Source organism: Mytilus galloprovincialis, chromosome 11, assembly GCF_965363235.1.
Source record: "Mytilus galloprovincialis chromosome 11, xbMytGall1.hap1.1, whole genome shotgun sequence".
In the NCBI taxonomy this organism is placed as follows: Eukaryota; Metazoa; Mollusca; class Bivalvia; order Mytilida; family Mytilidae; genus Mytilus; species Mytilus galloprovincialis.
Window position 1 is genome coordinate 16,707,077 of NC_134848.1, and position 25,433 is coordinate 16,732,509.

The window sequence follows — 25,433 nt, forward strand, 5'->3', positions numbered from 1 at the left end:
AATCAATTAGAAAATGCAAGAATGATAATAAATATCGGAACCAATGCAACAGTTTCCTCTTGTTATTAATCATTATTGAACCATAAATCTACATAACGCATACAAAAGTTAACAAAACACAATCAGCATTCTACCAAACTCAAATAACGGTCTGTAAAACACAATACGTGGGGTGGGGGGGGGGGGGGGGGTAGTCATGTGTGTTCAAAGGAGTGAGCATGTCCAGTTATAATACTTTAGTCATATTCCACATACGAATTAAGACGATTAAATGATTCAAACTGGTGATAGTATAGATTTGTAGTAATCAAAAACAACAAACTTAGAGATATTTTACTTTATCAATATTACACGACATAAAGGAGTAAGTGCGTTTAATAATTATCAAAGGTACCCGGATTATAATTTAGCCGCCAGTTGAAGATCATTGAGGATAAAAAATTCCAAAGGTTGTGCCAAATACGGCTAAGGTAATCTATTCCTGGGATAAGAATCTCCTTAGTTTTTCGAAAAATTCAGTTTTGTAACAGGAAATTTATATAAAAAATGCCATATAATTGATATTCCTGTCAACACCGAACCTTGTTTTGAAAAGGAGTATGTTCAGTAAGACCCCTTTTTGGCACAAAAATTTAGCAGTTTTTACAAAATCGTGAAAATGTAATCTTTTAGCTATTTACTAGAAAGTGGAATGCTTCTGCTACATAAATATGGGATGTTTTTGACAATACAATGCACATATATTGGGTACTTGCATCATTAAGTCATGCTAAATTACTGAAATCTTCACAATTTTAGCATTTTAGTTTTTTTGTTCAATTTTAGACGGTTTCCGTCTCAAATGAAAGTGGCCGCATTCGTGTTCATTCATAATATTGAAATGTAAGTTGTATTTGATGATAAAACATAACATATACGAAGGTTGAGGATGAACACGGATGAGGCCACTTTCATTTTTGACAAAAACAATCTGAAAAGTGACGTTTCTTGGCATATTTGATAGATTTTTCATATTTAAGCTTAAATCGGAGCGTTTTTAATGACTAAATCAGTTAAAATCTTTCACAGAACCTAATTGAATCAATTGAAATAGACACTTTTAAGTGTTTAAAAAGTATCAAAAATCTTTCGTATGATGCGGCCAAAATAGGCCCTTACTACTTCTTTATCATATTTTCTTTTTCATACGTTTCCATGTTCTCATTACCTTGAGTGTGTAATAATATACACTTCACAGATCATGATTTAAACACTTAAAAGAAAAGTTATAAAAAATGTGGTATAATGTATACAAGTATAGCTAATAAATTATTTGGAACAACTCACAAAGGATCAAACAATACAACAATATTACGGTAAATTAATCATAATTGATCTTCAGGAAATAACAAATGGAATACGTAATATATATAACTGTAATAATAGAAAAAATGCAAATTAAACAATGATCTTCTGTCATACTTTAGATCGAAATGAAATGGAGCATTTCTTCATTAGTGAAGGTAAATTGGTAATATCTTTTTTAGTATACTGATCGAGAATTATAACAAAAAAGGAAGTAAGTAGCTTGACCATGTGTCAAAAATAACGTTTATCGTGTATTTCAATCTTGTATCAATTGCTCTTCAACGTCGTACTTTATTTGGCCTCTTTTTTTTACTTTTTTGGATTCGAGCGTCACTGATGAGTCTTTTGTAGACGAAACGCGCGTCTGCCGTATATACAAAATTTAGTCCTGGTATCTATGATGAGTTTATTGATAACTATTATTATCTCTTATTTAGTTTTTGTCATTAGAAAGATTTTGTACTATGTTAATAAACATAAGATTAGTTTTAACAATCTTTATTCATTTTTCTTTTTCCAAAAATTGACATAAAGGAGCTATACATGAACACAAATAGTCATGCAAAATAAAATATTTACTAATAACACATATTGACAATAGATACTATTGTGAGATATCGTTTCTGTAAACACTCACCTGTTTTCTCCTCAATGTATACACTTATGCCTGGCTCTGTTGTAACACCATTATCATACAAATGTTCTGTGGTCCCCTCTGGATATACACCATAAACATACTTAGAGGTTCTGGTTCCCTTATGGTATAAACTATGGTCATACTTGTATCGTGTGGTCAGTTCTGGTAACACACTATTGTCAAATATTGACGTTGTGGTTTGCTCTGGATACACACCATAACCAGCCATGAATCTTTTGTTTCGCGTAAGATGTATACCAAGGGCATACTTGTTTGTTGTGGTTTGCCCTAAAAGAATTTTTATATCTATATAATTTTATATAAAAAAAAAAAATACAAAAACAAAGAAGTAACTCATTCATGTCAAACAGTAAATTATTCTTCTGGAGCATTTCTTCATTAGTGAAGGTAAATTGGTAATATCTTTTTTAGTATACTGATCGAGAATTAGAACAAAAAAGGAAGTAAGTAGCTTGACCATGTGTCAAAAATAACGTTTATCGTGTATTTCAATCTTGTATCAATTGCCCTTGAACGTCGTACTTTATTTGGCCTCTTTTTTTTTACTTTTTTGGATTCGAGCGTCACTGATGAGTCTTTTGTAGACGAAACGCGCGTCTGCCGTATATACAAAATTTAGTCCTGGTATCTATGATGAGTTTATTGATAAATAGTTATCCAAATGTTATCAAATACATCCAAACTGTAATAAATGTAACGTCAACAATGTAGAACTGATCCGATTTCAGAACCATTATATATAAAATTGAAAATGTTGGTTTTTGAAAATATTTTAGTCCTTTTTCCTTGTACATACAAATCACATAATGTTTAAACACTGTGATAAGGGTAAAATCTCAGTTTAAAAACAAAATTACACATGAGTATATTTATTTAAGTGGGATTGCTTATTTAAAAATGTATATATTAAACACGCCGTATAAGCACTAAATAATCAATAAGCATTTTCTACTTTTACGTTCTACATGTTCTATGTCATAAAACATTTTGTTCACTTAACATTCAGTTGAAAATTGGAACAGTATATCTAACGGGAAATGAATCTGACAGGTTTTTCAGTATAACATTGATAAAATCTCGGACTCCCCGAGACTTCGTGAGATTTATGAAATGTACATTTACAAATGTTTATTGTTTGAAAAGTGATCGTTTCAAACGAGAGTAAGTTGTATGCTTTTTGTTTGTAAAGCAAATAAAGATTATTGTGACAATTGTTTTCCGATGCCTAAATCTCGTAAATAGAGTAGGAAAAGACAAATGAAGGTTATGGTGACAATTGTTTACCGGTGCCTAAATCTCGTAAATAGAGTAGGAAAAGACAAATGAAGGTTATGGTGACAATTGTTTACCGATGCCTAAATCTCGTAAATAGAGTAGGAAAAGACAAACGACGGTTATGGTGACAATTGTTTACCGATGTCTAAATCTCTTAAATAGAGAAGGAAAAGACAAATGAAGGTTATGGTGACAATTGCTTACCGATGCCTAAATCTCGTAAATAGAGTAGGAAAAGACAAAAGACGGTTTAGATTTATGAGTTTGACTGTCCCTTTGGTATCTTACGTCCCTCTTTTATGGTGACAATTGTTTACCGATGCCTAAATCTCGTAAAATATCGTAAATAGCGTAGGAAAAGACAAATGAAGGTTATGGTGACAATTGTTTACCGATGCCTAAATCTCGTAAATAGAGAAGGAAAAGACAAATGAAGGTTATGGTGACAATTGTTTACTGATGTCTAGATCCCGTAAATAGGTCTTTTCTGGAATCATGTCTTTCACCGGAAAAGATCGTTGATTTCGCACGCCTTTATGACGTCATTTACAAGATAGAAGGCGTGCCTGTATCCCTGCTTTATTAAAAAATTCCAGCACTTTTATAATCGTCATTATGTAGGGTAGTATATAAATAATTAATGTTCCGTAAGTACATAATCGTGATTGCCGTCTGACCGAGGGAAGGTGACCATCCTTTTAGATTTATATTTCCCAAATATTTTGTGCAGTATAAAATAAAACTTTTTCACCCGTTTGCTCAACATGTATTGGAAATTTCTATGCATACATTTTTGTCACGTGGTGATAGAAGTCACATGACAGATTCGTCTGAAACCCGTATCCCGGAACTGGCCTATGTAGGAAAAGACAAATCAAGGTCACACACAAAATTTATAAAAGTGCATGTACTCAATAATGAGCAAGACTTGATGCGTCGGCAGGGTATCATCTCCTGACATGCATGCATCACCAATCATGCGAACCTGCCATGCATGCATCACCAACCATGCGAATCTGCCATGCATACATCACCACCCATGCGAACCTGTCATGCATGCATCACCAACCATGCGAATTCTCCTGCCATGCGTTCATCACCAACCATGCGAACCTGCCATGTATGCATCACCAACCATGAAATTATCCTGCCATGCGTTCATCACCAACCATGCGAACCTGCCATGCATGCATCACCAACCATGCGAACCTGCCATACATGCGTCACCAACCATGCGAACCTGCCATGCATGCATCACCAACCATGCGTACCTGCCATGCATTTATCACAAACCATGCGAACCTGCTATGCATGCATCACCAACTATGCGAATCTGCCATGTATGCATCACCAACCATGCGAACCTGTCATGCATGCATCACCAACCATGCGTACCTGCCATGTATTCATCAGCAACCATGCAAACCTGCTATGCATGCATCACCAACCATGCGAACCTGCTATGCATGCATCACCAACCATGCGAACCTGCCATGAATGCATCACCAACCATGCGAACCTGCCATACATTCATCACATACCATGCGAATTCTCCCGACATGCATGCATCACCAACCATGCGAATTCATATTCAGTCAAAATCAGACTCGGGAAAGGACATGATTGGTAGATCAGACAACTTTACTGGTATCTAAAGATTCAAGTCAACAAAAACATGTGGTTTATTAGAATTTGGTACATAGATAATTTAAAAATTTTGCACTGTTATTAATTTTGTTTTATCATATAGAAGTATTTCTGTATACACTTTCGGTTAAGGCATTATGGCATTATTGGATTATAAAATAGCAGAGAACCTAAGGTTCAGATTTTCAATGAAGTCAGCATGATTTGGTGAGGAATGCGTTTAACTAATGTGAATTTTTAATTTAAAAGACCAAATTTATAAGATTTTAACTTAAAATTATTGATCTTTTTATAACGTAGATTACTTTTGCTGGATTTTCAATGTTTTTAAATTGGCGTATCAAGGGGAGGTACCTCTGAAATAGTATATTATCTAAAGGAATCTAAATGAATTTTTTCTATTTTATGTTTCGGCATGAAAAATGTACGGTGACCCTATCTTTTTTTTTTTGATATTCCGATAGCATTTTCTAAGAGCTATCTTCTTGTATTTTATTGACAATTCTATCATTAAGTTTTGCTTCTAATCACAAAATGATTTTTTTAATGTATATTCCATACAAAATGTGTCATGTCTTTAACCTGTAGTTTGAGAACAAGCTCGGTGACCTATCATTTTTATTATATATATATTTGGAACATACCACAATATGAACTACGTTTTGGCAAAATATGAACAAAGTCTATCATTTCTAATTTATACTCCCTAACCAACGTACATGATTTAGAGAAATGAATTATAGTTAGATATTTAAGCCGTTGTAGAATTAACTGAAACGCCTTGTAAGTAGTCTATATAGCTCTTCAAAATCCTGTAACTAATATATGGAGTTTCTATTTAATATGACTATAACATTAATTGAAGAATCTTTGAATAGCAACAATGATGTACTAGTGGATAATTTGCAGTAATTCGTTATCAAAGGTACCAGGATTATAATTTAGTACGCCAGACGCGCGTTTCGTCTACATCAGACTCATCAGTGACGCTCATATCAAAATATTTATAAAGGCAAACAAAGTTGACGAGCATGGAGGCTCCAAAATTCCAATAAGTGGTGCCAAATACGGCTAAGGTAATCTATGCCTGGGTTAGAAAATCCTTAGTTTTTCGTAAAATTCAAAGTTTTGTAAACAGGAAATTTATAAAAATGTATCAACTATCATCATACAAAAATAACAAAAGATATGATAAGACCAGATACAGGACAATTTTCAAAGACTTATATTTTAACACTTACTGCTTTGGCCATTTTGGCCCTGAGGATGTATATCTTCAGTCGCCTCATAGTCATAAATATATGTTGTAGTACCATCTGCATACACATCATGATTATACTTGGATGCTGTTGTAGTACCATCTGGATACACATCATGATCATACTTGGATGCTGTTGTAGTACCATCTGGATACACATCATGATCATACTTGGATGTTGTTGTAGTACCATCTGGATACACATCATGATCATACTTGGATGCTGTTGTAGCACCATCTGGATACACACCATGATCATACTTGGATGCTGTTGTAGTACCATCTGGATACACATCATGATCATACTTGGATGCTGTTGTAGTACCATCTGGATACACATCATGGTCATACTTGGATACTGTTGTAGTAACAGCTGGATACACATCATAATCATACTTGGATGCTGTTGTAGTACCATCTTGATACACATCACGATCATACTTGGATGTTGTTGTAGTACCATCTGGATACACATCATGATTATACTTGGATGCTGTTGTCCTTATCGCATTTACACCATTGCCATTGTAGGATGATGTAGCTCCCTGTTGGTAAACACCATGATACAAATTTGATGTGACTACACGTTCTGGATTTAAATTGTTACCATACTTTGATGTTGAAATCTTTTTTGGATTGGCATACTTGTATGGTTTTGTTCTCCTTATATACACACCGGGTTGGTCAAACTTAAAGCGTGTAGAACTTGCTGGATATACTTGCTGGTCATACCCGTAGAGTGGGGATTCTTTTGAAAATATCCCCTTGTTAAAGTTGGATATTGTGGTCCGCTCTGCATATAAACCATCGTCATGCGTGTATGCTGCGGTTTGTCCCGAATATACCCCATGGTTAGAGTTGGATGTTGTTGTCCGCTCTGGATATAAACCATCGTCATACGTGTTTCCTGCTGTTTGTTCTGAATATACCACGTGGTCAGAGTTGGATGTTGTTGTCCACTCTGGATATAAACCATCGTCATACGTGTTTGCTGCTCTTTGTCCCGACGATATCACGTGGTCAGAGTTGGATGTTGTTGTCCACTCTGGATATAAACCATCGTCATACGTGTTTGCTGCTCTTTGTCCCGACGATATCACGTGGTCAGAGTTGGATGTTGTTGTCCACTCTGGATATAAACCATCGTCATACGTGTTTGCTGTTGTTTGTACTGAATACACCCCATGGTCAGAGTTGGATGTTGTTGTCCGCTCTGGATATAAACCATCGTCATACGTGTTTCCTGCTGTTTGTTCTGAATATACCACGTGGTCAGAGTTGAATATTGTAGTCCGCTCTAGATATAAACCAACGTCATACTTGTTTGCTGCTCTTTGTCCCGAAGATATCACGTGGCCAGAGCTGGATGTTGTTGTCCGCTCTGAATATAAACCATCGTCATACGTGTATGCTGCTGTTTGTCCTGAAGATAACACGTGGTTATAGTTGAATGATGTAGTCCGCTCAGGATTTAAACCATCGTCATACATGTATGCTGTTGATGTCTGCTCTGGATATAAACCATCGTCATACTTGTTTGCTGCTGTTTGTTCTGATGATACCACGTAATCAGAGTTGAATGCTGGGGTCTGCTCTGTATATAAACCATCATCATACGTGTTTAGTGCTGTTTGTCCTGAAGATACATCAACAATTGTATTGATTGAATTTTCAAAACTGGAAATTTTACAAATTGCCAAGACTGAAAAAAAAAGACTTAAAGCATTTTATTAAGGTTGAACACTCAATATGAACTCCTAAATCACAGTGATATTTGAAGCTTTATATCATTGACAGAATTAACATTTATAACAAACTAACATTGAATTGATTAAATGTTATCAGATAAATGCTTAGTCCAAATGCTAAATGATTATTTTCATGTACTAATACAGACATTTAAACATTTATAGTTCTATTACGATGTACACAGAAAAAAAATCTATGTACATTATGTAGTAGGTTTTGAATAAGAATCCTATGAAAAAGTAACGCAAAGACGATATGGTTACATTAAAGATCCACATTAAAACATTGTCATTTTCTGTAATAGTTATCCCTTGAGTCCCTTGAGAATAGGATAACCATTTTACATTCCAGTTTCAGATTACACTTCATAAAATCTTGTTTAGAACGCCACACAATCCTTACTATATCGAGCTTCACTGATGAGTCTTTTGTAAACGAAACGCGCGTCTGGCGTATATACTAAATTTAGTCCTGGTATCTATGATGAGTTTATTTACAACCACTAGGTCGATGCCACTGATGGTGGAGATTTATTTCCCCGAGGGTATCACAAGCTCAGTAGTCAGCATTTTTTGTGCTGACATGAATTATATTGATATGGTTATATTGATAAATTTACTGTTTATAAATTTTTGAATTTTTTGAAATACTAAGGCTTTTCTACCTCAGGCATATATTACCTGAGCTGTAGTTGGCAAAACTTTGATGAATTTTTGTCCTCAAAGCTCTTCAATTTCGTACTTCATTTGACCTTTTAACTTTTTTGGATTCGGGCTTCACTGATGAGTCTTTTGTAGACGAAATGCGCGTCTGGCGTATATACTAAATTTAGTACTGGTATCTATGATGAGTTTATTTATATTAAGTATATAAATATCATTATATGATATATATACCCTTAATGAGCACCGGACACAGTTTTTAAATATCTTAAATTAACAGTGATTCTAATATGACGTGCTTCATTCGCTTTGGGAATAAGTCCATGCTCTAACTTTGTGTTAATTAACGTATTTAACATTGTGTTTGGGACTCATAAAGGGTATATCCTGTATAGTAATAAATACGGTATATTATAATGATTGTGTTGTGTTATAAACTAGATTTTATGAATTTACTTTTATAAATTGCTATTTGGATGCATAGTTGTCTCATTGGCACTCATACCACATCTTTCTATATCTATCTTAATCAAATAAGATTTGTTTGCACATGCGTATATTGACTACTACAGAATAATGAATTTTATTAAATTGGAATTAAATATATTTGATTATCTTAAAGCATTTCCAACCTCTTAAATGATGATGTTACTTATTCCTTTATTATGATTGTAACGTGTTGCAATTCGAAATTGACATATTTGACCTAGAAACGACAACCGTTCATATTGGCTGTTCAAACCTCCTCCACCTGAAAAATTGCATTGCAAGTGGTTTGCTTGTTTTAAAACAAGAAGGGAGGTTCATGGAGGTTCATGGAGGTTCAAGAGCCTACACAACCGCTCTACACTTTTACAAATCGGACATATAAATTACCTTAATTGTCCTAATCACTATTGCTCGGGCAAAAATAATCACGAACATAATGCCTACCCATGTTAAAACTACAATAAAGTATAGCTTGCATTAATTTTTTCTTAAGTAAAAATCTGGTCGTCCTATCGTGGGTCTATATGCAAAATGCCTTGGGTGGCATTCTCAGGATAGACACAGGATTAGCCATTCCCGCCAAAATGTTACAAAACAAAGGAAAGTATGCAAAACACAGAAATGGATTTATTCTTTCATGTTTTATAAACCATGTATGAAAAGTTTAGAAAAAGCAAGAAAAATAATACACCTTTTTTGGTAATTTTACACAGATACCAATGATGATTCATTTCATTTAAAACAAAATGTAATTCAATTCTACAACGCTGACTACGGTGACATATAGTTGTTAATTTCGGTGTCATTTTGGTCCTTTGCGGAGAGTTTTCTCATTAGCAATCATACCACATCTTATTTTTTTTTATATCAGTTCAGCTATAGTATTTTGGGATGGTACTTATGGCTTTTATTACTTTTAGTTTAATCAAAGCTACTTTGTTCTACCAGGGGTGATCCAATCCGGATCAATTCTACCAGATCATCCTGCATGCTTTTCTTTGTTCTTAAGCATTTCATCAGAAATGACGATTCCACAATAAAATATCAATCAATTTGAACTCAGGACCTTTGACATATAGGACTTTTATTCATACCAAGGACAGTTGGATAAACACTTTGTGTTAATTTACGTACTAAACAATTTGTTCGGGACTCATAAAGGATATATCCTAAATAGTAATAAAAACAATATCTAATAATGATTATGTTCTGTTATAAACTAGATTTTATGAATCATAAATGGTTTAATATCTAATTTAGAACAGCTGGGATATCCAAATAGTTACCCGTCAGACTTGGCGTATCTGTTTAAGACCACAATATGTCCCTGACCACGGGGTAATATTTCATTTACACACCAGTTCTATTGTTCTACTACATTGTTTTATATTTCTGATTAAAGTGTAAATTAAATAGATCCATTGTAACAAAAAACAATGGATTTTGGCCACCGGATGTGACGAGTGGGTTTTTTGGAAACTACTGTTTCTATGCGGCGAAAACACTTTCCATTGTTATTCGTTCATAACTTCAGAAAGTATATATTCTTTTAGTAGAATGAACATAAGAAATTACTAATCGTGTTCACTACAAGTTGTTTCAAGACATATACGAACAATATATTTCTTGAAATTCCAATAGCAAAAAAATTATTGAGCATCTATTTTGAAAAAAGAATCATTAAATACTTTGCTTGAATATTTTGAAGCTATAATGTTTAATCCCATATAGCAATGTCTTAAAATATATACATGTATAGAGTTTTAAGTTGAATTATATATTAAAAACATATAGTTTTCATTTCGAATGAGTCTCAATCATAAAATACATAGAACGTGTATTAATGTTTGGAATGCTGAAGACTAATTTTGGCACATAGAGGCTGATCAAGAATTTTTTTAAAAGAGGGTAGCAATCCAAGCTTAAAAGGGTGGTTCATGTTTCTATTCTAAAGCATTGATCTTAAAAAAAATAGGGGGATTCCAACTCCTGCAACACCCCCACCCTTATTGGATGGCACCAAAAAGGGTGTTACTAACTATGAATTCTGTATATTTGTATGTTCAGCTTATCAGGTCGTAGAGTTTATATACAAGATACATCTTTTCCTTAGTATGTCCAAATATGAATGTTTGTTTAATTTTAACAAAAGCGGGGAGATTTTGTTTATTAAACCGTTACAGATAAAATACAATGTCATTTGTGATAACCTTCATTTAACTTATACATGTAAGCACTTCGGATTACAATAATAGTCTCTTTTACCAAAACGCCTGACTCAAAAGGTCGTCCGTCTTATGCCTAATCATATTGACAACTGCATAAAAGGAGCATGATTTGTTTTTTTTAAATGAGAAAGCATGAAATGGTCAGCCTTGACATGCCTGGCCATATTAGCACATTATTTTAACGAGTATATGCTAAATGCAACTTTGACATTTGTTAAATCACTCAATTGTAACAGTTTGAATATTAAATATTAAATGTAAGTTGATGGTATCTATTTTAACGTCATGTCCTAATTGATAGACCTCAATTGGAATACAATTTAAAGTATGTGAAAGATTTTTATAAAACGTAACATCTTGAAGACAATTTAAAACTAGAAAAGTTGCACTTTGAATCTAAATACCTTTAATTAGGAGTTAGAAATGAATAACTTTCACCAACATCAATAAATTTGAACTGAAATTTGTCTAATGATTTAGATGAAACATCTACCAGACAAAATATCCGTATGTAACTGATAGATATTCAAATTAAAAAAAATCTCAAAGATATAAGTAAGAAGTACATCAGAAATTCAAACTAGCTGTATGTATATCTTAACCAAATATGGTCAGCAGCATTAAAGTAGATAAATAATTGTAAAACAGGAAAATATCTATAAGATAATAGACAACTGTAGTACACAACTAATCATGATCAATACACAGCTTCTTTTGCATGGGTACTAATTCTGTACTTCTAAAACATCTGTAGTACTGGAAATTTACTTTTAATATTTAGTACTATTTCTTTACATGAAAATTATTGTAATATTCAGGTACATATATTTTCCAGTACTTGATTTGTACTCAAAATACAAAAATAATACCAACAATGATCACAGTATTCCATGTTTAAATATCATAACTTTGAGATGTGAAAAAGACAAACTATCAAAATGCTGAAAATTAACCGTGCAACCAAAAATCTGTCGTACTTAAATTTCAAGTACAAGTACTGTAAAATACAGGTACCTACATATTACAATAATTTTAAAGTAACAAAATAGAACTGAATATTAAAAGTAGATTTCCAGGACTACAGACTTTTGGTACAGACATAGTACCTATGCAAAATTAGCTGTGTAGGAAACTAGATCAGTAATGCAGAAAAAGCTTTATATAACATGTATAAACAAAAATAGCATGCAGAATAACTGTAGAATTTACAGGAATAGTAATACAATTTAAAAGGGGGAAATATTCAAATGATATTAATGAAAAAATAGATCATGCAGCAACAATCTGTTTTTTTGTATTTTTTAAACTAGTAAGCATTAGTTCATATCGGTTAAAAATAGCTTCTCTTTTCGGATAAAAAGGGGCCATATGACATTCTTTATTCTTCGGTACTAATTTCTATCTTAAACACACAAATAGAACGGACCCAAAAAAACGGACGTTAACATACTTCTACATGCTAATGACCGATGGGGCGTGAATTCTCTGTTTTAAAAAGAGATGACGCTTAAATAAAAATTTCCTGTGTTCAATTTTATATTGAAGTTGTTAACTTGTTCACCATAATTATGTTTTCATTAATTGAAAAATTATAGAAAACTACTGAAAAATTTCACTTTAATGAATGACAGTTCCTTATAGTTTTCACTTTGACTAGTTGTCTCTCTTTCCTATCAAAATCATACAGTTAGTCTTTTTTCTGTCTGTTCTGAATAATTTGAATCGATAAGAATTTTTAAAAACATGGTTCTTCAATAAAATAAATATAATAGTTATTGAAGAACTACATGTACGACAGTCGATATATCACGATAATCACCAGTTTTTCAATATCAAATATGTAAGTAAAACAATCTAACTCAAAAAATGTTGAAAAGTTATAAATGGAAAAAAAATATCATTATGCAAGAGAAAACAGCTATAATCTTTAAATGCTCACTTGTTTTATTCTTAATATTCCAGGGCCGCTCTGCTTTTACAGCATGATCAGGCTTGTGTGTCATGGTATCCTCTGGATGCGAACCTTTGCCATTCTTTGATGCTGGAATCCGCCCTGGATATAAATAGTTATACCTGTGTACAAGGTTCCCAAAACCCAAACCTCTGTAGCTAAATATTGCTAAAATCACCATAACAAAAACTGAACCCATCTTCTCCATCACTAACGATGTTATGGATAACTGCTATTTTAGAAGCTAGACTTTATGACAGAAGTAACATTAATGTCAGTTCTGCCATAACATGATTTTGATCTTATCAAATCACATCGGGTTTTTTTTTTTTAAATGTTAACAGACTAAATTCATCCTATGACATATGCCAAGGTAACTCGTGTAGTAAGTATCCGAATTTCGAAACAAAATAAAATGAAGGTTTAAGGTTTTAAACATGCATCGGCCTTAATGTAACACAAAGACGACACTTCTCAAAGATTAGTGCTTCGTCATAAAAGTAGAAGCATAACATCATGTTTTGAATATCACGTTTTTTTAAAGATTTGATTTGCATTTTAACTGGTACTGAAAGTTTTTACTTTTTTTGAAACCAGACGTTGAATTTTACCTAGAATTTTTTTTTGCCCTATCCATTGAATTGTAAGAGAAAAAATCTACAACCCAAATTTATTTGAAATAACTTACATAGTTGATTTAAAAACAAATTTAAACATAAATGAACCTATTATTTTAGTGATTTGAAATATGACTATCTGAAGTAGATAAGTATCGTCATCAAAGTATTTATATAATATAATCTGTAGGAAATAGTTGTCAGTCTTCAGTTTTTCAACAAAGTTCTACCGATGTTCAAAGTTCGTTTTAACTGAAACAAATCCGGGTCGCAAACCAAAACTGAGGGAAACACATCAACTGTAAGAGGAAACCAAGCAAAACAACAGAAACGCTGAACTGTTACAATAATACACACAAACATACATAGAAATGGACTATGTGATAACAACTGCTATATACCTGAGTTGGTAATGGACATTTTAAGAAAAAATAGTGGGTTGATCCTCGTTGATTGGTTAGCCGAACTTCCCGCTTAAATGGCAATGTTAAAATTACCGCTTCATTAACAACATTAAGTGACAAGAATAAAGAACAAATACATGCAAGAACTGTCAGGACAGAAAAATACATAAATAAATAACTAAATAATACATTTCAACATGTCAACCACAAAATAACAAAGAACACCTTAAATTAATTTACGACAGAATACAAATACAGGACAATATAATATTGAACTTTGCGTCACACGAAAGTATCAAGCCCATTAAAAAAGTGACTTCACAGGTAATTATTCTAAAAATACAATATAAATTAGGACTAAGTGTGTAATAATTTTATCATTTTCAAATGGTTTAATCTTTTTGTGAATCTTAAACCAACCCACGCTTTTCCTGGTGTTAATCAATGTTAAGTTTCTAGTGAAATAGAGGCACAAGATACCAAAGGAATATCCAAACACGAAATGAAAACGTCATGACAAAAACGAAGACCGCTTTAAAAACAAAACACAACATGAATTCGGTCAAAACCGGGATAAATCTCTTGTGCTATGGAGACTCAAATGTCCTCTTAAAATGGGCATTTGTCACTTTAATCATTTTTACATCTAAATGAGCCAGGATAGACTTTCTTGTAAACAGATATTGCAACCTTATTTGTGTGGTCCATAATTACCGTTTACATTACACTACAAACTGCTCAGAGTCTTCATCTGATAAGACGCGACATAATATCGATAGAACTTAACACTGAACTTAACTGCACTCGCCCTGATCTCGACTTTACCTAATAAGTATCGACCTGTCAGTTTGTATAAAATTCAGATTGTCATCTTTTATTGTTTAAAATATTTTTTTTCAAATAAACTTGAATTTGCATAAACATGTACAGCTAATTTATTATATGCCATTTTTTTTTTTTTTTTGTTGTTGTTAATTTGGTTGATTTTAACTGGTAGGTAAAAAAGCTAGAATTTTCAGTTCAGACTAGTGGCAAATAATTTGTTTTATTACTTTTTCAACACAACATAGAGTTTCATAAAACTGTATAGCTATCTCAATTTTATAGAACTCTAGATTGTCTAATACTTGGGTGTATTGCTGACAATGACAGATGAAATAAATTAATTGATAGTAAATACTAAGTATTAAGTATTTAGTACTCATTTCAATTTTTTCTATATTTTGTTCAAATCAATATGAATGTTTATAAAACTCTTCAGCTATCTCAATTATACATTGATCTCACTGAATGTCAGGTTGTTTGGTAGTTTCTTGCGTTCAAATCTCCGGACTTAATTATTAGGTAAACAAACTCATAAATTTTCAGTTTTGACTAAATTCAGAAATTCACCTTTAAATTTTTTTATAACTATTTCTTATCAATATAGATCTTCATTAACTTAGATATACTGTTCCAAGATATATATTAATCATACTATCTTCGAATCGGAACTTTAAATTTTTTTCATGAAATTTTTTACAACATGAAAAGTGGCTGGAATGGGAAGGAAAGGGACATTATGAGCAAAACCAACTGTTTGCCTTTCCGAACATTTAGTGTACAGCACCCTGCTTTTGTTTTGTACAACCGCTCTCATCATTTAATCTACCTTCTGGTTGTTGATGTTGTTTATTTGTTTCATTTAAACACGACTGTAATAATAACTTTCTCCCATTTTCTTTATTTTCATTCTGGATGTTTCTTATTGAATTCTGAAAGTCATTTTTTTAAACTATGACATATAATATTTTTATAATTAACATGATTGTAAACATAATATCAGTACAATGTACTCGCTTCACAAACGTAAAATGGTCAAATAACAATTTTACGTTTGTGAAGCGAGTACATTGTACTGATATTATGTTTACAATCATGTTAATTATAAAAGTTTTTTTTGTTGTAATTATCTGAGTATACTTTTGCGATACTTTGAACGACAAAATTTTTCTATATTTCTTCCTGTGTGACACCTTCATTTTCTAACGTCAAACACGCGAAACAATGCATGTGGTTTTAATATTTGATGGATGATTGCTGTGCTTTTTTGTTAAATCTTTATTTGTTTAAATATTGTGACACAGTGATGACTGCTGTACCCATACTTTGATTTTTATACCTAGTTTGTCTGTTTTGTTTACGCATCGTTGTAAATATAATGGAATTTGATGCAACTACATACAAGTGAGAGGTTTACCGCTATAAAATTAGGTTCAATCCACCATTTTTGACATTTGAAAATGCCTGTACAAAGTCAGGAATATGACAGTTGTCCAGTCGTTGGTGTGTTTTATCATTTGATTTTGTCATTTGATTAGGAACTTTCCGTTTTGAATTTTCCTCGGAGTTCAGTATTTTTGTGTTTAACTTTTTGCAAGGAATCTTAAGATTCACTTCATAAGAAGTAATTTTTCTCGATTTATGGTCCCAGATTTTGTGTATCTTCCAGACTTCGGCTGTCGATCGGAACTGGTGCGTTATTTTTTGAAACCTAATATTATGCATTAGTTTATTACATATAATTCAATTTGATCCTTTATTCAATGCTGCAATACCCTACTTGAACCTATGACTTCATTTTGAATAGAAATATTTTTTGTAAACTTAAAGAAAGCCATTTAAAGTGAGGCCTGGACGATTAGACTGACATGCTTAATAAATCTTCTGCTTGAATTTTTTCCCTACACAGCTACTTTTGCATAGGTACTATTTCTGTACTAAAATAATGCAGTACTGGAAATTTACTTTTAATATTTAGTACTATTTCTTTACTTTAAAACTATTGTTATATGTAGGTACTTGTAATTTACAGTACTTTATTTGTACTAAATATTTTGGTACAGAAATAATACAATATTCCATGTTTGAAAATCATAACTTTAAGAGATTTGAAATAGAAAAACTTTCAAAATGCTGAAAATGTAACGGTAGTAACCAAAAATCTGAAGTACCTACATTTCAAGTACAAATAAAGTACTGTAAAATACAGGTACCTAAATATTACAATAATTTTAGAGTAACAATAAAATTAACGGTACCAATTTTGTTGCACCAGAAAATAGTACTGAATTTTGAAAGTAGATTTCCAGTACTACAAATTTTTAGTACAGAAATAGTACCTATGCAAAAGTAGCTGTGTAGGATGTCACCAATATATTAGTCAGTGTTCCTATGTTGACATGAATTATCATTGATATGGTCGAAATTATATGTTAACAGTTTACTAAAACTTTGAATTTTTCGAAACACTAGGGATTTTCTGCTCCAAGAATTCTTTGCTGTATAAGCCAACACCTTTAGGAAATATAATAAATGTTTCTCAATTCCATACATGTTTCAGCTTTTTTAGCTTGTTTTTCGAGTGTCACTGGTGAGTGTTTTAAAGACGAAACACACGTCTAGCCTACACAATTTTATTCTCTGTATCTATGATGAGTTTTACTGACAAAGTATAATTGGCTACTAGGATTGAACATTATTTGAAATGCGAATCTGGTTGTCAATATGAATCAATTTTTATATGTTTGATATTTTCCGAACGGTTAGTATACTCGTTTTGTGTAAGTGATCAAAAACAACAGGCGAACAGTCTTAAATTTACTTCCTTGTATAAAATAAAAATGCTTTTAGAATTTAAACACTTTAATGCAAATAGCAAAATAATAGATAATAATATAAAGATAAAATATCAATTATGTATATATAAAAAGTACACATATATTTAAACTCTAAGAACTAAGTTCCGTGATAACATGCTCACTTCCCACATATTTGCATAGCTATAGTGAATGAGTTCTGGGTCATTGTCATGTATTTTGACGATTGCTCATATCATCGCATCGTTTTTTATGCTTTCCACTGACACCAGTTCAGTTCGGTTAAAAAATCAACAAAAATCTAAATGGAAAATTTGGGATTTTATTTTGATCAAATATTTTCTGCCTAGGATTTAAAAAAATAATAACTTCTGAAAATTCAGGCACAATAAGAATGTGACAGGTAAGATACTTCTATAAATGACAGTGCTGTAACAATGAGTTGTAAATGGCTTAACTAAATGAGTTTGTACGAAGCACAAAAACAACTAGCAATAATTGACAACAATAGATACAAAACCCAGGAAAAAAAAGAACTAGAAAATACTCAAAAGTTACTCAAAAGTAAATTACAAAATTAGTAATAAGTTAATTATGTTATAATAGATTTCAGTATCAAGCAGTACCAATTTAATGGAATCATTTCCAAGACGTCCAAAAATATTCTAAACGCCTAATTTTGTGCAATGTCGACATGTCGGTATCACTTGGAAAGAGGCTCATAAAAATTTACAACTGTACATGTAAAGCAATATATTATTACATATAATTTAAAATGAAATTATTGTTAAAACCCATAAAACTACTATTAATATTTCATACAGGTAAATACATTCTCAAGTTCTTTATGGTGGTACCTAACACTGCAGGAAGATAACTCTGTAAAATCAGCTTACATTTTCATTACGTTGTGTTGTTACGGAAATATTAATCTTATCAATGATTTAAATTAGTGTCTTACAAACTGCTATAAAACCAGTGTAATTTTTCTGTTAAAATGATGGTTCTTTTTTCCTTTTTTTTTATCAAAGGATTCACTTTGTCAAAATTTTATGAAAATTAAACGAGCCAAATTAATTTTTGTGAAGGTGTTTGGTAACACCTTAAACAAGTTTTAAAATGTATGAAATGAATTCAATATTCTAAAGATTTCAAATTTTAAAAAAGGTTACTTACCATATCATGTCATATTATCAATATTGATTTTATAATATATAAAGTCATCAAAAATATGATTTAAAACTTGTTATCATTTGTAAATTAAGACACTTGTATGACTACCTGCTAATCTTATTAAGTATATCACTATTTCAAAAGCACTAACATAAATGTATGCGTAAAATTTACGCAGTCATTGTGAGCAAATATAATTACTTCATATATCCTAAGTTTGCACATACTTGCAACTTCTCGTCCTATTAAGTTGCTTGAATTTGCCTTTATAGTTTCATAGTAAACACTTTTAGCGTGTGTTTAGTAGATATGGATAAATGGCCACATGAGAAACATTTTATTATATCGTTATTAAGATGACAAAAACAAACAGTGCAATTTGATATTTTGGCATACAAATGTGTGTCCCAAATATAAAAAAAAGGTTTGCAATTAGTGTTCACAATGCATTTTATATATCCAGTTATTAAAATATTTGTTTAAAAAACGGAATTTGAAACGTTAGATTTCTATCATTGAGATTAAGAAAAAAAAATGGGTTTCTTAATACCTTGATACGGGTGCACAACAATATTATAATTGTCGACATAGAAGCAACTTAATGATTATAATGAGGAGGAGAATGAGTAAAAGGAGAAGGTGGATAAACAGAAGGAGCAGCAGCAAAATGAAAACGAGCAGGAGCAGGGTGAGAAGAAGAAGAAGAACGATCAGTAGACAGGACGAACAGGAGGAGGAGGACAAACAGGAAGAGGCGGAGAAGCAGCTGCAGCAGGATAAGGACGAGCAAGAGCAGGAACAAGAGGAGGATAATGAGGAGTAATACAGAACGAGCCGGAGGACGAATAGGAGTATGATATGGAGGATGGCGATCAGTTTTAAATGTTCTAACGGAACTTGATCATTTTCCATTGCTACTTGCTAGTCAGCTGGACTACCTTTTACCTAGACCCTTTGTATCTATGTTTATCAAATAAATTGAACAACGATTTTCTTGTAGTACGAGATTGAAAAATGTTTTCAAAACTTGTAAAACACCCTCTGTAATTCACTTTGATTACCTGTTTTGTTCAACTATTTTGCAATTTTATCATGTAAAGCATTAGACATCTCTTTATTTCAATAAAAATGCTTAACCAGGACATGAAGGAGATACTGTTTGTTATTCACAGAGTAGTAATGATAATATTTATAATTTCCAACGACTCTCATTTATTATCCTCGCTCTCTTTTGACTTTATCGTTGAATAAATATAGACGTGATTCATTAAACCACACAACACAAAGATCCATAGATTTTTATATATTTGCGTAACAATTTCACGACAATGTATAAACATTCTATACAATAACTTTCAAACTAGAATAATGTCTTGTGAACCGGGCTCGTGAATTAATACTGACGTTACTGTATCTAAGCACTCAAACTTCTTGAATATAAAATGCATTAATAACTTCCGAGTTAATAATTTGGTTAAAACAATGAAAATAGGTTTTAATATTCATATGTCAACCTCCAAATTATACTTATGCTGTTATCTTCGCAATTACATTGACCTCTGACCTTGGAGAGTTTAAAATATATATTTTATTATTAAATGTTTCGTTTTATGAAAACCTAAAATCACAATAGTAATGTTCTAGAGTAAAAAAATATTTCCAAAATTGATTTCTTTGCCTGTACAAAGCAAAACATATAATCTCTAAATATAATTCAAACATATATAATGTTCCAGATGTCCAAAATTAATTGTATACAAAAAAGAATGCTCGATCATTTAGTTTAATTTATAATTTTTAAATAACTTCTCTCTCTCTTTGTCTCTCGTTGTCTTACTCTTGTGCTTCCTATGAACGGTTTCAATATAGACATTGGTCTTAAGATATTGTCATCGTTAACCAACATTTACAGTGTCTAGCAATCCTTATAACGCCAACAAACTGATTTATCACGTATTTGTCTCTTTCCCTGTCTCTGTTTTTTTTCTCTCTCTTTCTCCGTCTTTCTGTCTGTCTCTCTTTACTTTGTATCTCTCTCTTTGTGTTGTTCTCTCTTTCTGTCTGTCAGTCTGTCAGTCTGTCTGTCTGTCAATGTGTCTCTCTCTCTCTCTCTCTCTCTCTCTCTCTCTCTGTCTCTCTCTCTCTCTCTCCATTTCAATATTGACATTTGTTCTAAGATATGTTTCACCAACATTTACAGCATCTTACAATCCTTATTACACGAAAAACTAATGTATCACGTAGCTGCTTACTCATAATAATGTAAACTATAAAGTTCAGAGAGAATCCAAAAATAAGAATAATGTCCGTATATGGTGCCAGTACAGAACTAATTTCATCAAAAATATTTAAGTAAGGTGAGTCAAATAAATAAAGCATATACGTGAAAATATGGACAAAAAGCGCTGACTCAGATGATAAAAAGATGATACAAATAGACAAAACCGTAATTGCTGATATACGGTTTCTTTTCTGAACAATAGGACTATCGGTCCATGGCAGATTTCTTCTCAGGCATGTTAATTTGCATATTATATAAACAGTACATATAGTCACTACAAAAAAAGATACAAGGTAAACAAAGCTAGTTATAGTGTAATAGTAATCATTGTTATTATTAGAAAAAGATGAACAACATCTGCCATTGACATTCTTAATGCTGAGAAGATTTTCTACGAGTTTTGGTGAATTGATGCAAACGCTTATAAAAAAGGCAATAAATGAAAATATAAAACTGACTCTGCTATTCATTGATCGTTTACTCCACATTGGAAAAAGCAGAGCTACAGTTTTCTGGAGACATAAAAGTGCTGTTATTAAGACTGATGTTAAATGGAATATTAATACTAAATCGGAGGAAAACCTATAAATTACACATTCTGGAAATTCAAGAAATACAGCAGACGATTTTTCATAGAAAATAAACAATGGAAGAGTCATTAATAACACTGTAGTAGTATCCGAAACACCCAGAAGCGAAAGAAGAATTGTGACAGGTGTTCGGTTCTCTTTTTGCAGAAATATAAATAGAAAAACGCTATTTACTAATGTTACTTCCACTGACATTACCATTTGTACATAGAATGTTGTGGAAGCTGGTAAATATCCGTATGTTTCATGAAGATTTCCAGGGCATGGAAAGCGAACATCCAAACAATTACTTTCATTAGAAAAAATATTTATATTACCAACACTGATAAAAGCTTTATCACCAAACGTTTTCACATTCCGATAAACGTATTGATGAAATAACTCCCTACAAGATTTGCGTTTCATTATGAACCCAATACGTTTTCGAATAAATCGGTCAGTATATATATAACCTGAAATGATATTTCCACTACCATTTCTTATTTCGTTCAATTGTACAGTAATGGTTATTTGGTTAGTAAAGAAAGCATATTTCGAGCAGTTTGATCGATTAGTTAGAAAATAATTAACGTGTGCATTTGACAAAATGCTCTTTTCTGATTCAATGAATTTGTTAAAAAGTTCAGTGCAGTTAATTCCATCAGCAAAAAAGATACCCACATCGGAAAAGTAGGGTATCATGTCATTGACTAAACTGACATTATATGTCACGGAGGGGTTGCATAATAATTTTTGAATAACTGTTCCGTTTTTGCAGTCTTGTAACAGTTCTTGTAAGTCTCTTCCAGTGAACCTTCTCAAGGGTTCCGGCATGAGGTTGGCACAACTGTTGCTGAGAGTAACTGAAATATAGCCGAAGTATGCATGAAACCATACCCAAAACATACGACTGGACTTTTCAACATGGTATGCTGTTCCCCCGTCAAAAGGAGACACAGTATTAGTTATATTGATAATGTCACATGTCATCTGTCCTCCAATCACTAAAATAAGAAATTATTACAAAAACTGAAATGTATATAATATGTGTGTTGAGGCGTTATGGATATTTTGAAATTGTTGGTGTTCTTTTTGTTTTTGTCTATGTAAACGTCTTGTTTGTTTTTTGTTTTTTTATTTGTGTTTGTATTTGTTTTTTTTTTTTATCTTTTCTTTAAATCTTAAAAAAGCAAGTAAATCAATTAGAAAATGCAAGAATGATAATAAATATCGGAACCAATGCAACAGTTTCCTCTTGTTATTAATCTTTATTGAACTATAACTCTACATAACGCATACAAAGGTTAACAAAAACACAATCAGCATTCTACCAAACACAAATAACTGTCTGTAAAACACAATACGTGTGATGGAGGGGGGGGTAGTCATATGTGCTCAAAGGAGTGAGCATGTCCAGTTATTATACTTTAGTAATATTCCACATACGAAATATTTTCAAACTGGTGATAGTATAGATTTGTAGTAATCAGAAACAACAAACTTAGAGATATTTCACTTTATCAATATTACATGACATAAATGAGTAAGTGCGTTAAATAATTATCAAAGGTACCCGGATTATAATTTAGCCGCCAGTTAAAGAGCATTGAGGACCAAAAATTCCAAAGGTTGTGCCGAATACGGCTAAGGTAATCTATTCCTGGGATAAGAAAATCCTTAGTTTTGTAACAGGAAATTTATAGAAAAATATGACCATATATTGATATTCATGTCAACACCGAACCTTGTTTTGAAAAGGAGTATGTTCAGTAAGACCCCTTTTTGGCCCAAAATTTAGCAGTTTTACAAAATCGTAAAAATGTAATCTTTTAGCTATTTACTGGAAAATGAAATGCTTCTGCTACATAAATATGGGATGTTTTTGACAATACAATGCACATATATCGAGTACTTGCACCATTAAGTCATGCTAAATTATTGAAATCTTCATAATTTAAGCATTTTAAGTTTTTAGTTAAATTTTAGACGGTTTCCGTCTCAAATGAAAGTGGCCGCATTCGTGTTCATTCATAATATTGAAATGTAAGTTGTATTTGATGATAATACATAACATATATAAAGGTTGATGATGAACACGGATGAGGCAACTTTCATTTTTGACAAAAAGTGACGTTTTAAGTATATTTGATAGATTTTTCATAAGTAAGCTTGAATCGGAGCGTTTTTTATGACTAAATCAGTTAAAATCTTTCAAAGAACCTAATTGAATCAATTGAAATAGACACTTTTAAGTGTTTAAAAAATGTCGAAAATCTTTCGTATGATGAACCTGAAATTTGAGGCCAAAATAGGCCCTTACCGAACCTACTCCTTTATCATATTTTCTTTTTCATACGTTTCCATGTTCTCACTACCTTGAGTGTGTAATAATATACACGTCACAGATCATGATTTAAACATTTAAAAGAAAAGATATAAAATGATGAAGTGTATACAGGTATAGCTAGTAAATTATTTGTAACAACTCACAAAGGATCAAACAATACATCAATATTACGGTGAATTAATCATAATTGATCTTCAGGAAATAACAAATGAAATACGTAACAATATAACTGTAATAACATTATATTTCGAAAAATTGCAAATTAAACAATCATCTTCTTTCATACTTTAGGTCGAAATGAAAACTTAGCTATTAGTATCTCTTATTTAATTTTTGTTATTAGAAAGACTTTGTACTAAGTTAATTATTTTCAAAACATAAGATTAGTTTTAACAATCTTCATTCATTTTTCTTTTTCCAAAAATTGGAGCTATACATGAAAACAAATAGTCATGCAAAATACAATATTTACTAATAACAAATATTGACTATAGATACTATTGTGAGATATCGTTTCTGTAAACACTCACCTGTTTTCTCCTCAAGGTTTACATTCATATCTGGCTCTGTTGTAACACCATTATCATACAAATGTGCTGTGGTCCCCTCTGGATATACATCAAAACCATACTTGGAGGTTCTTGTTCCCTTATGGTATAAATTATGGTCATACTTGTATCGTGTGGTCAATTCTGGTAACACACTATTGTCAAATATTGACGTTGTGATTTGCTCTGGATACACACCATAATCAGCCATGAATCTTTTGTTTCGTGTAAGATGCATACCAAGGGCATACTTGTTTTTTGTGGTTGGCCCTAAAAGAATTTTTATATCTATATAATTTTATTTTGGATGTTACGCGTCTTCTGATTGGCTGACGTTATTTTGTTATCAGTCCATATACATAACTTAGTCATGTGACCGTGACGTCATCAACGTTTTTTCATGGTTTTTTACGGTTTAAAATGGAATTGATAATTAAATTATAAGAAATGACTGTAATATTTTTTCTGTCTATTCGAAATAACATAAAAAAATGTGGTGCACACTGTTAAATAACCCGCTACGCGCGTTATTCAGTGTGCACCAAATTTTTTTTATTGTATTTCTTCACAGACAGAAAAAATATTAGTCATT